Below are 11,560 nucleotides of genomic sequence, written 5' to 3'. Positions count from 1 at the left end.
CCGTGACGTCAATGCGCCTCGCTCTCGCCCCGAGCGCGGTCGCCATGGTAACCTTAAAGGGGCAGGGCTCGCGGCGAGGTTTGGCTACGGGAGGGTTGGAGGGAAAGGGGAGCGCCGCTTTAAGAGGAGCCCCGGGTTGGGGTGCTGAGGGGAGCGGGCGCCGCCTGGTGGGGCCCACTGGGTGATGAGGGAGGGCTGCGGGCAGAGCTGTCCGCCATTAGCTCGCAGGGGAGGTGTGTGACGGAAAATTTAGGTTTTTGGGGTTTAGGGCGGGTTTTGAGGCTAAGAGACGGTTGTGACAGACCACAACCAGCCCCCGAGTTCATGTTCCTTCAGTCTTCGAAGGCTTCTGAGGGTTAGGGGTTAATCAGAAGCCAGGGTGCAGGAGTTTCTGACACTAAGCCAAAAACATGAGATTTTACAAAAAAAAATCAAGCCCATCTCAATACGAATTGTACGGAATCCTTAATATCAGTCACACAGAGTACAGCACACTATAAGCAAATAACAAATTACATGCTCAGCTGGTAACACTCCGTAACAAAACCAACATTTTTCTGGAAAGAAACTGAAAAAAGTTCTGTGCAGTCACCCCTACACACTTTTTTTTTTTTCCTTTTTCCTTTTTACCCTCGCTTTTCACCGTCTGTCTGTCACTGTCACATCTCACTCCTCGTTGTTTGCACAAGCCCTGGTGTTTTTGGAAGGGATCCCATCCGGAACAAGGCTCAGCCCCACACGTGAGACCTGTTCCGCAGCGTTCCCTTTGTGGAGGAAAACAGCAGCACACCCCACTGCCATCCTCCCCGTGCCCTGCTGCCATCCTTCCCCCAGCTCTGGAGCCAGAGTTCAGGTGGCAATGCCGTGGTTTAATAAAAGGAACAGAGCTGGCTTTCAAAAGGAGCCTTTGTGATGCCAACCTGAGGTTCCTCGTGTTTAACCGTGCACAATTCCTCCACTGAGTCAACTGTGACTTATCTCTGGAAGCGAAATCATGCTCCTTGTAAGCATGTGTTTGTACATATTCATGTGCTGTTCAAGAGGTAAAAGAAAAATACAAAGAAAACAGAACCCCATTTCATTGGGTCTGCTCTGAATTACAGTCAACCTCCAGCCTTAACTGCCTAATTAAATAATAAACGTTCCCGAGTAAATAACTTGCATTACCGTCAGCCCTGTTCCCACAACTTGCATTTCCAACAATTTCACGCGTTGGAGTTTCTCATGGAGCAATCTGTTGCCCGAGGCGGTGGCTGCTGAAGCACAGAGGCCTGCCAGCACAACATCCCACTGCAGGGCTCAGAGAGAGCGGGGCAGCAAGCCTCCATGAGGAGGGGGACTGTGCTTTCACAGAACCATACTAGCTCCATCTGGTTACATGAATAAGAACTCCATAAAATCATGTTTCTATTCAGCTTCATCTAAAACACCACTCTATAATGTCCTTTTCAGGAAGGTGTAAGTCAGTCCTTGCTCAAACCCCAGTGGCAAGCACCGTGGGTTAGCATGGCAGTGATTTCAGTGATGGTAACCCTCACACGCTCTTCGTGGTGAGCCGTTCGTTTTCCTAGACGGGTAAATACCAGCAGAGTCTGAGAATGGACAAGGAGAGATGGCTCCCCAGGCCCCAGGCAGGGGCTGCGAATCATCAGTGTGGCCTTGCAGGGAGCTGCAGACAGGACTTAGTGGATTTTAGCAGCCTGGTTGCTGTCATTTTTAAACCAAGAAACTGCCTGAAGTATAATATTTCTGGGCAGATTCTGGAGTAAAATGGCAAAGGTCCATATCACGGGCAAAACTGATCCTTGGTCAGCACCCACAGGAGTCAGTAGTTATGTCAAGCCTAGAACTGGTTTCAAACAGCAGTTCCTATTTCTTCTCAAGACAAGAGTTAAAAGGACAGACACTGTGGATGTGTGGGAATCCGTTGCCTAAAGATATTTAAGTCCCTGTAACTTAAGAGGACTCAGTTACATAAATAACCTCGGAGAACCTGGAGCAGTATGTCCACTCATTTTCATGCAGTATTGTGTGTTTGGCTTATGTCGTTAGCCACTTTTGCTTCAGCTTCACAAGGAGGGATTCAACAGCACTATTTTCATTATTAAAACCAGCAGCCCTCTTCAAGATCATCACAATTCTCTTCACCAGCTGAGTGATAATGCCACCTCATCATTCTTAGGCATTTCGCTCACCTCCACTCTGCATTAAGTCATGGAGGAGACGTATTCCTGGTCCCATAAAAGACCAATAAATTTCTCTGTAAAAAGCATCTGAAATATCCCAAGAGGGAAGACTTGTTTGCTTTTTAACAAAGCTTCCCAGAAGTTCTTACAAAGACTAAATTTATTACCATAATTTTTATGGTACCATTTATCAACGTGGTGCTCAACAGCAATAGAAGCTGAGAATGGTCACTGGGAAGGGAAAAATCAAGGCTTTGTGCTCTGCTTGCCACCATGCAATCACACAAACCCCAGAGAGATACTGACTGACTCAGAATGATCCTACAAGCATAAAGCCTTCTGGCGTTCACCAAGGAGGCCGATGAGAGCAGGCTGGCACAGTGAGTTAGCTACAGGGAGGGAGGTCCAGGCCAAGGCAGCTGGGAGAGAAGGATGCACGTGGAGCAGTGAGGATGGTGTGGGGCACAAGGAGCAGTGTGAACAGGACACGAAAAGCAGCTTGAAGTGGCTGAGGAGTCACTGGATCCATCTGAAAGGAAAAAAAAAAAATCAATAAAAACACATCACTAGGCCAGAAGAAATACCTCCGTGAACGATTGCGCTCTGCCAGCAGGGCAGTGATTGGGGAGGTCAGGGAAGAGAAGGTTGAGAAATAAAAGCACAGAAATCATCTACCCCTGCTGTGGGCACAGAAGTAAAAGAGGTTCCCGACGGGTTCTTCGGTGGCAGCGGAGTTAAGAAGGCCTGCGGGTATCTGGAGCGATGCACGACAGCTATAACAGCAGGGATTTCTCCTGAGGATACCATCCCAACGTGATATCCTTATCTGCCCATGGGGTGCCAACAAGCAAAACCCAAAGAGGCACAGTGCAACGGGCACACTGCTGTGCGCTGCCTTGGGGTGGGGGAAACGGGGAATTAAAATGCTTTACTGATCCTGGAAGGTTTCTTCTACCAGCAGAAACTGCCATCAGTCCCAACAGCCTCAAATTCGCATCCAGCAGCAATCACAGCCAGAGGACAAAAAACCTGGGAGCTCGCTGCGGACCCTGGCAGTGCCAGAGGCAGAGTTCACGCTGTGTACTTTGGATATATCTCCTTGTAATTTGGTTTAAGCTTTAACAGGCATAGCAAGTAGCCGTCTCTCGCTGCACGCCATGTCCCACTCAGCTGATACAGTGTGATTCATAGAAAGATCCATAGATCGGGAGCCAAAAGGCAGAAAAAAATCTCGTACTGTTTAACAAGAGACTGTTTGAGGGCTCCTGGTGTCCACGCCAAGCCCTGGCGTTGTCTGTCTGTATGGACTTGACAGCTTTTTGGTGGGACACTTCAATTTTCCACCTGCAAGGAGGGAAACGGTGCTTGCACACAGCGATGCACACTGTGCCCAGGTGGCCTGAGCCTCTGGGTGCGTGGCAGTGTGAATCAATCCCGTGTCAACATTGGTAATTTTGCCACATGAAGGAGGAACAATGCAGAGCAAGGAGCTGGTATGATCACAACCCGTGCCATCTGGCAAACAGCTTCGTGCTCTAACCCCATCATCACCTGTGCTGGGGGCTAAAAACCTGCTCAGACCCTGGAAGATGGTGCACGGATCCCAGCTTTGGTCCTGCCCCCCATCAACGGGGCAGACAGCTGTGAGAAATGGTCCCCGCTGCAAAACCAGTTTGCTTTGAGCAGCAGATCCCAAATCATTTCCATATGTTACTTTGAAGAAGAAAACGCCTGGTAAGTCTCAAAGCGGAGCAACCGAGAGCCAAGGCAAAAAAAAAAAAAAAAAAAGCCCTTAAGTGCCCAGATCCTAAAGATAGGCCAGCCAGGGAACCCGCTCCCGTCTGCGAGACGTGCCTGCTGCAGCACAGCCCTTCAGACGCTCGGCGTGGTTCCCAGCAGGAAGGTTTCCAACACCCATGGGGCAGCGCTGGGAACATTTCACCTCCTGAGACAATGCTAAAGAGCTCAGCAGCATGAGGAAGGCAGCGCAGCCAGGGTGGCGTGATTATCCCAGGTATGTCACCCAGCTCCTGTCCGTGTTTGTTTAAGGATGGGCTCAGGGACAGCTGGAAAAAGCCGTGATACCCTGATTAAATCCTAGCACGGATAATTGTGTTCTGCCTGCTGTTCAACCATGTTTAACCTGAGCTCCACGTTCTCCCTTTCTTCTGAGTTATGGGATGGCATCTCGGTTAGCAATTAGCCTGGACCTCAGCAGCAGGGCAAGAAGACCCTAAGCAGCCTTCCTAGGTTAACCTGTTAAGGCAAGTCCTGATGATATTTAATGGAAACTCCCTGCCCTGTCTGTGCACACACCTCGAAGGACTTCGAGGGCTCTCAGCTCCCAGCGAGGACGAGGATAAACACAGTGGGAAACAGATGCAGGGCAGAGAACCGGGAGAGAAAAAGCAGCAACTGAAACACCGCAAAAAAAGACCCAGTGGGGATCAGTCCTCCAGAGAGAGGGAGGGGAGAGCAACAGGTTTGTGGCTCCTGCGATTTCCATGCAAATCTTCTTTCATTTGCATTGTTAACTTCACACAACCTCTGGGCAGCCTCAGCAGTTCGTGAACTGCCCGAGCAGCTGCAGATGTGATTCTTGACTTGTAAGGTCTCTGACGCAAACCGAATGAAAGAGCAATGAGATAGCGAGCAGCTACTGTTGACTTCTTTTCCAAGAACGCCTGTGAAGTACTACCACTGTTTGTTTTGCAATAGAATGTAAATACTTCCGCTGCAAAGAATCCTCAGTTCCCTGGCTTTTAACGTAAAAGCAGGCTTGGGGAGAGCTCCCTCTCAGAGCATCATCTGTGACACAGTTCTTCTGCAAGGTAAACACACACAAAAACCTTTAAAACAGTCCTTTGCTTATGTGCTTGTCTCTGAAAGCAGGTGGCAAAGTAAACACGTCATGGCCAGAGCCACCATTCGTGGTCTGGACCGACATCCAAACAATGTCTGGACTGACATCTAACAAACCGGCCACAGGAACGAGCGATTTCTGATGTAAGCCTGGGCCTCCCTCCCCGCCTCACACACTGCTCCCTCCCCACAAGATAATGGGACATTTTTGCAGATGGAAGGAACCCGCTTTAAAAACAATAGGTCTTTGAAATGTCAGCTACAACTTGCCTGGCATGTGGACTTGCCTGGCATGTGCTGCGTGCCACAGCAAGGCAGTACAGCCTTTTTCACTCCTAAACTGTACCCCTTGGATCTGAAGCAGCACTGATCAAGAGACATGGGTCTAGTTCCTGCTCTGCCGCTGATTTCCAGCCTCTTGTGGAAGTCACTCGGCCTCCCTTCAACTCGGCTTCCCGCAGCAGGGGGAGGATAAAAGCTCTTTCTGGACTGAGGATGAATCCATGAGATGTTTGCGTGCTCCAGTAATGTATTTATTATACCAACGTTTTGTGCCATTTCTCCTCAGAGCCCCTCCTTGTCGCCTCTAGCACGAAAAGGGACAAAGCCACCCAGATCACGAGGCAGGCAGACGTGCCAGGAGCTTGGCCTGAATAAATGAGCCTGCATCTCCAGGTGTTATCCCTCCAGCTTCACTCAGCAGTTGCCCCCTGCCCTGGTCGCAGCAGGCTGTGCAGGAACCTGCCCACCCCTCCAACAGGGCCTCTCTGTGCTCCCACTGTCCCTTTCACAACGTTCTCGTTCTGATCTCTCCGGTCAGAACATTCTTTGGTCTTTAGGTTAATTACAGAGGAATTACAATTAGGGCTGTGCCTAAAGTTAAAGGGAAGGCAAAAGTTTTCTCCCCCCTTTCCAGTTTTAACCCCTTTGCTCTCCGTGGTGCAGGTCTTGTGGTTCTCAGCTGAAGACTCTCCAAAGACTTTAAAGACCCTGGCGTGTACCTCGGAGACACGAAGATCAGCAACCCAGCCCGTACCTCTGCTACGAGCAGTGCAGCGAGCCAATTTGTGAAAGCCTCCAGCGAGATAATCTGTTACCAGGGTAAGTGTGATCCCCTAATCCTAGCCAGGGAAATGGGATGTTCTCCAGAGTGAGGACAAGATAAGGAGCGTTAATCCACCTTGCAAGGAGAAGCAGCACTAGGTTGCAAGCTCTTCCCTGACCTTGGCGAGCACTTCTGCAAGGGCTGCTTGCAAACAACAGCATGGTAAATGGCAGCATTTTGCTCAGGGTCAGCACCTAAAACTGAAAAGGAAAAACTACCAGAAGCAAAGCTCCCAGAAAACTTTGGTGAGTGGCTGTGGAGTCCGACACGACTCAGCTCTCGTCCTTCTGTCACCCTGACTGACATAAGTGCCAGCAGGTAACTCACAAGGACTCAGTGCATCTTTCCTGGTTTCTGTAATTAAACAAAGTGCATTGAAACTGCTTTATGCACATGGCACACACATCTTCTGTGTGGCTCTTTCCCACTCCCCAAACACCATGTTAGAATCCATCCAGCCTGATCTGCAGACAAGCCGGTCTGCTTGATAACTGCCCCAAATATGTCCTGTCCATTGTTTTGTTGTTTCTCTGCACCCTGTTTTTTTACATTTGGTACAAGACCCTTTGGTGCAGGGCCTAGGTCTTACAATCAGGGTTCTTCCAACCTCAGAGTGGCCATGAGGTTGTGCCAGGAGGGGGTTAAGCACAAGCAAACTCCGAGCGATGACATGGGTGAAGGTCAGAGGATGCGTGATGTTTGGGTAAAGGCTTGATGAGCAAGACCTTTCCAGTACTTCTCTTGAAACCATCAAAAGGTTTATATAATTTCATGACACAGGAGCCAGCAACGTCTGTTCTTGCACATAGATTCGAAAACCGGATCAATAGGTCAGCTCCAACTGGCCTCAGCACCAGTTTGGACGGTGGGAGCTGTGACAGGACTGGGAATTCATCTCCAGCAGAAGGAACTCGGGTTACTGCAGCTTCATCACTGCATCAAGCCCAGCTGGGCTGCGATGGCTCAAGCACCCGTCCATCTAACTGCAGTTCTGATACACCAGGAGAGCACTCGGTGCAACACATCTCAGCAACAGATTCAGGTTTGTTTAAGAATAAGAACCCAGCACAGTTACCTGATGAGAGAGGAGAGCTAGACCTGATGGTCTAGCCATGAGGAGCAGTTCCACATTGCTCATTATTCTCAAATGTCATTTTCTAAATGAAGCATTCCTAGGGCTGGGAGAGACAGCATTTGAGAGACTGTCTCAGAAAAAGACAAACAGATCACCCCATCTCCCTGTTATTCAACATACTTTTTGCATAAATAAATTGTAGGAATATAGACTATGCAGTAGAGGAACAAAAAAATAGGAATCCTTAAAGATCATATTACATAAAATGTAGAGACCTATAATCATAACAAAGAACCTGACCAGAGGAGGGGAACTTCTAAAGGATTTAATTGTTTTTATCAGCCATCAATGTGCAGCAAATGAAGATTGTGAACATCAGCTAAATGGAGTGATCTGTTTGGAAAAGCCACTGGTGTTATGCATATACAGTCCAGTTCTCCACTTTCTTTGCACTTTTCCACAGTAGTAGGGGAAAAAAAAAAAAAAAAAAAAAAAAAAAAAAAAACAACCACAACTCTGTAGCAGGAAAATGTGAGGTATAAATTAATTCCCACATTCCTGTACATAAAATATTATTATCAGGACTACTTGGCTCTCTCTGAAGTCAGTGTTTTTACAATACCGAAAGCTGCTAGAGGGGCAGGACAATCCAGAGGGTAACCAAACACTGTTCTTGTTCTCCCCATTCCGCAAGGGCTGTACAGGAGCACTGCTGTGTACCGATGCCTGCCCAGCACGCACGGTGTGTGCATCTGGGCTCGGGGCACCAGATGGCAGCATTTATTGCCTGCAGATCCTAGAGCAGCCGGGCTGGTGGTTTAGTGCTCGCAGTTCATGCTATCAAACCCCCTAAAGAAGGCATTGCAACCCCTTCTTCCTCACTCATGAGACCACTGGGTAAGGGCGATAAGCAAGGGCAAAGCAAAAGAGTGAGTGTGACCTCTCCCCACTCCTTTCCCAGACAAACAATGATTTCTGGCTGTGAGAGGTGCTTGTTCTGGTTAGAAATTCATTTTTTTTTGCCTGTTCCCTCCTGCCTGCTTTTTCCTGGAAGGCTCCAGACCCTCATGGTTATCACGAATACCAGTGAAGGATACTCAGCAGATTTAGCCCCTGCCAAGACCTTTTTTTTTTTTTCCTGTAACAGACTTCATGCAAATACCTGACATATCGTTGGTAAGCAGGCTTTTATCTGATAAAGGACAGCTTGGTTGGAATTTCAACACTGAACCAGGGGAAAGCCTAAAAGATACCAAAAGGCACCTAACCCTCCTCATGTCAAACAGCAGCAAGCAGAATGCCCTGGCTGGGAGAGGGCCTCTGAGGCACAGCACCTGGTTTCCCAGCTTCTTTACCCCCATTTCCTCCTCAGGGCTTGAATACCTGCACCCCAGGGTGGAGAACGCAAACCAACAGCTGTCCTGCAACATTTCCTGCACTGAAAAACATTCACAAGGAGATGGCCACGCTCTGGCCTGGGTTTAGAGTTAACGACTGAGCTGAGGTTGCTACTGTCAGAAATTACAGCACCTGACGTAGTCACTGCAGTCACAGGAAAAGGAAAAGGAAAAGGGGAAGGTCGGGAAAAGGAAGGTCAGGAAAGGGAAGCCAGCTCCTGATGCATTCTTCCCAGCAAACGCACGCATCAGAGCGAGAGCGATCCTTCCTGTGTCTGGCATGACACCCTGCTGGCCCTGCCAGACCCCTGCCCCAGGTGTGACATATCACCAGATCCCAAAAAGGAATTCAGCCCCTGGCCCCTCACTACTACCTCCTTCCAAAGCTGCACTCCTGAAAACCAGAATTTAACAATTTCTTTACATTTGAGACACCTGATTTCTTTACCAGAAAGACCCACAGCTTCCTCAAACGGCACCTCAACTTCAATTTCGTGCCTGAAGCCCAAGCCCTGATCTTTCAGAGACCCTGAGATCTCCGAGAGCTCCTGTGAGACAGCTTCACCAACACACAGAGGAGCAGCTTGCTCCGTTTTTGTCCTGGCCTTACAGCCACCACCACCGCTGTGCTCAAGAACCCCCGTTCCAAAGGCCACCAGAGGTTTTTGCTCTGCAGCAGAGGACGAGAACAGTTTGTTTCTCCCACCTCTGCTGATTAAATAGCCCTCGTAGGCAGCTAGCCGAAAGATTGACCAACTTGGTTGCATCAGTCAAACTAGAAAAATAATTGTTGCCCAAGCCTCGGATGCTTCTGTGGCTCTGCTTTATCTAGGCTTCATTTTAAAACCAGCTCATGGTAGTTTTGTCTGATTACCCAAGCAGCAAACATCCAACCATGGCAGTTGCTCAGAAACTGTTTTGTTGGTTTTTGTTTGTTTGTTTGTTTGTTTTTTTTGAAATACAAGGCACTGACTCCCTTTTTAAAAACAACAAAACAAAACACAACTTTTCCCTGCTCCCCAGCCCTGCTTTCCCTTTGACATCACTATTTCAAAACCAAACTGTGCCGAACCCACAGGGACAGTCTCAGGCCGTTCAGAACCAGCTTTTCTGTTTCATTTGCAGCTTTATTAGTGCTCCTCACCAGGCTCCTGTGAACAGAAGATGCTTCCCCCCAAAACATGATGAATTTTGAATGGCTCCCCTGCTGCCTTTGCAGGGCAGTTCTTGCGCTCGACGGCCCAGGGTCAGCCCGCTATCAGCTTCACTCCAAGCCAGCGCTGTTTCAAAGCTGTTTGTTGTCATACTTCCTCCTGAAATCAATCATCTTCACAGTTGCAGGTCTTAAACACTGAAAGGGGAACGTTACGGCCACTCGAAGGGCCACACGCTGCAGAGGGGGATTAATCAGGGCGGCTGGATGTGTCCGCATGGAATCTGCCTCATTTAGATGGTATTGCATGTGGGTCTTTTTCCAAAAGTCCTGCGGTGCACATCAAGTGATCTAGGACCAATGACTTCAGCACTCACATGAGGATTACTCATCTAATTAGGGGGTTTGCAGGCTCTGCCCCTGCGTTCCTGTGCACTGTTAGTGTCATTGTACTGACTTCTAGAACGTTTGTCATTTAGAGACCGGCTCCGCTTTTTTTTGTGTGTGTTTTTTGCTGGTGGATCCGACCCCACAAGGTAGCAGGGGCATTAATCACATGAATAAAGCTCGCTGCGTGCGCAAATGCAGCAAGCTTAGGCTGTAAATTCTGTAAAGATCTAAAAGACTCTTCAAAGCCCTGTTTAGCTAAGGAGGCTGCAACGTGAGGGAAAAAAAAAAAAACCCTCCCTGAAAGGAGGACTGTCTTGTGTCGCAATCAGCGAGACCGAGCATCATCACAAGGTTTTCCTCCTATCACTTACTCCTTTCATGCTCCAGCACCTTGTCCCTCCAGCACAGTACCTCGTTTGTCCCATTTATCACGCAGAAATGCTTCAGAGGCCTCTGGAGCCTCAGGTCAGCCACAGCTTTGCCCAGCTGGGAGGCAGAAAGTGTGCCCCCACACCCCACATCCCAGTGACGTTTCCTAATACCTGACGCAAACCCCCAGGCAGATGCTGGCTGCTGCTGTCGCCCCTCCTGCACCACACGGCGATGCCAAGATGGGATTTGTTCACCCCTGGTGTTTAATCACAGAGTGGTTTTGGTGGGAAGGGCCCTTACAGCCCCCCACAGGCTGCCCGAAGCCCCCTCCAGGGATGGGGCACCCACAGCTTCTCCTCGAGCCAGGGCCTCACCGCCTGACACCAAACCTGTGGGTTAAACCAACCCAACCCAACCCGACCCAACCTAACCAAACTGAACCTGACCTAAAGCACCTGAACCTAACCCAGCCTAACCCAACCAAACTAATCCAAATCTAATCCAACCTAACGCAACCCAACCTGACCTAACCTGGCCCAACCTAACCAAACCCAATCTAACACGACCTAACCCAACAGAATCAAACCCAATGCAAGCTAAGTGAACCTAACCGAATCCAACCCCGACCTAACCTGACCTAATCCAACCCAACCTGACCAAACCCGACCTGACCCAACCAAACCTGACCTAACCAAACCCAACCCAACCAGACCTAACCCAACCCAACCAGACCTAACCCAACCAGACCCAACCCAACCAACCAAACCTGACCAAACCGAATTTAACCCAACCTAACCCAACCTGACCTAACCAAACCCAACCCAGCCCACCTCAACCCAACTGAACCTGATCTAGCTGAACCTAACCCAACCCAACCCAACCTAACCCAACCTGACCTAACCCAACCAACCAAACCTGACCTAATCTGACCTAACCGAACCTAACCCGACCTGACCTGACCAAACCCGACCTAACCCAACCAAATCTGCCCTAAACAAACCCAACCCAACCCAACCTGTC

At 49.2% G+C, this 11,560-nt stretch overlaps 1 protein-coding gene across 1 annotated transcript in view; it reads left to right on the top strand.

Moving 5' to 3' along the window:
• RGS9 (regulator of G protein signaling 9) overlaps positions 1 to 11,560 on the top strand; it is a 169,847-nt gene that overhangs the window by 21,408 nt on the left and 136,879 nt on the right. The window lies entirely within an intron of this gene.

The sequence above is a fragment of the Aythya ferina genome (genome assembly GCF_964211825.1).
Source record: "Aythya ferina genome assembly, chromosome: 18".
Lineage (NCBI taxonomy): Eukaryota > Metazoa > Chordata > Aves > Anseriformes > Anatidae > Aythya > Aythya ferina.
This window is presented reverse-complemented; position numbering and strand designations above follow the sequence as displayed.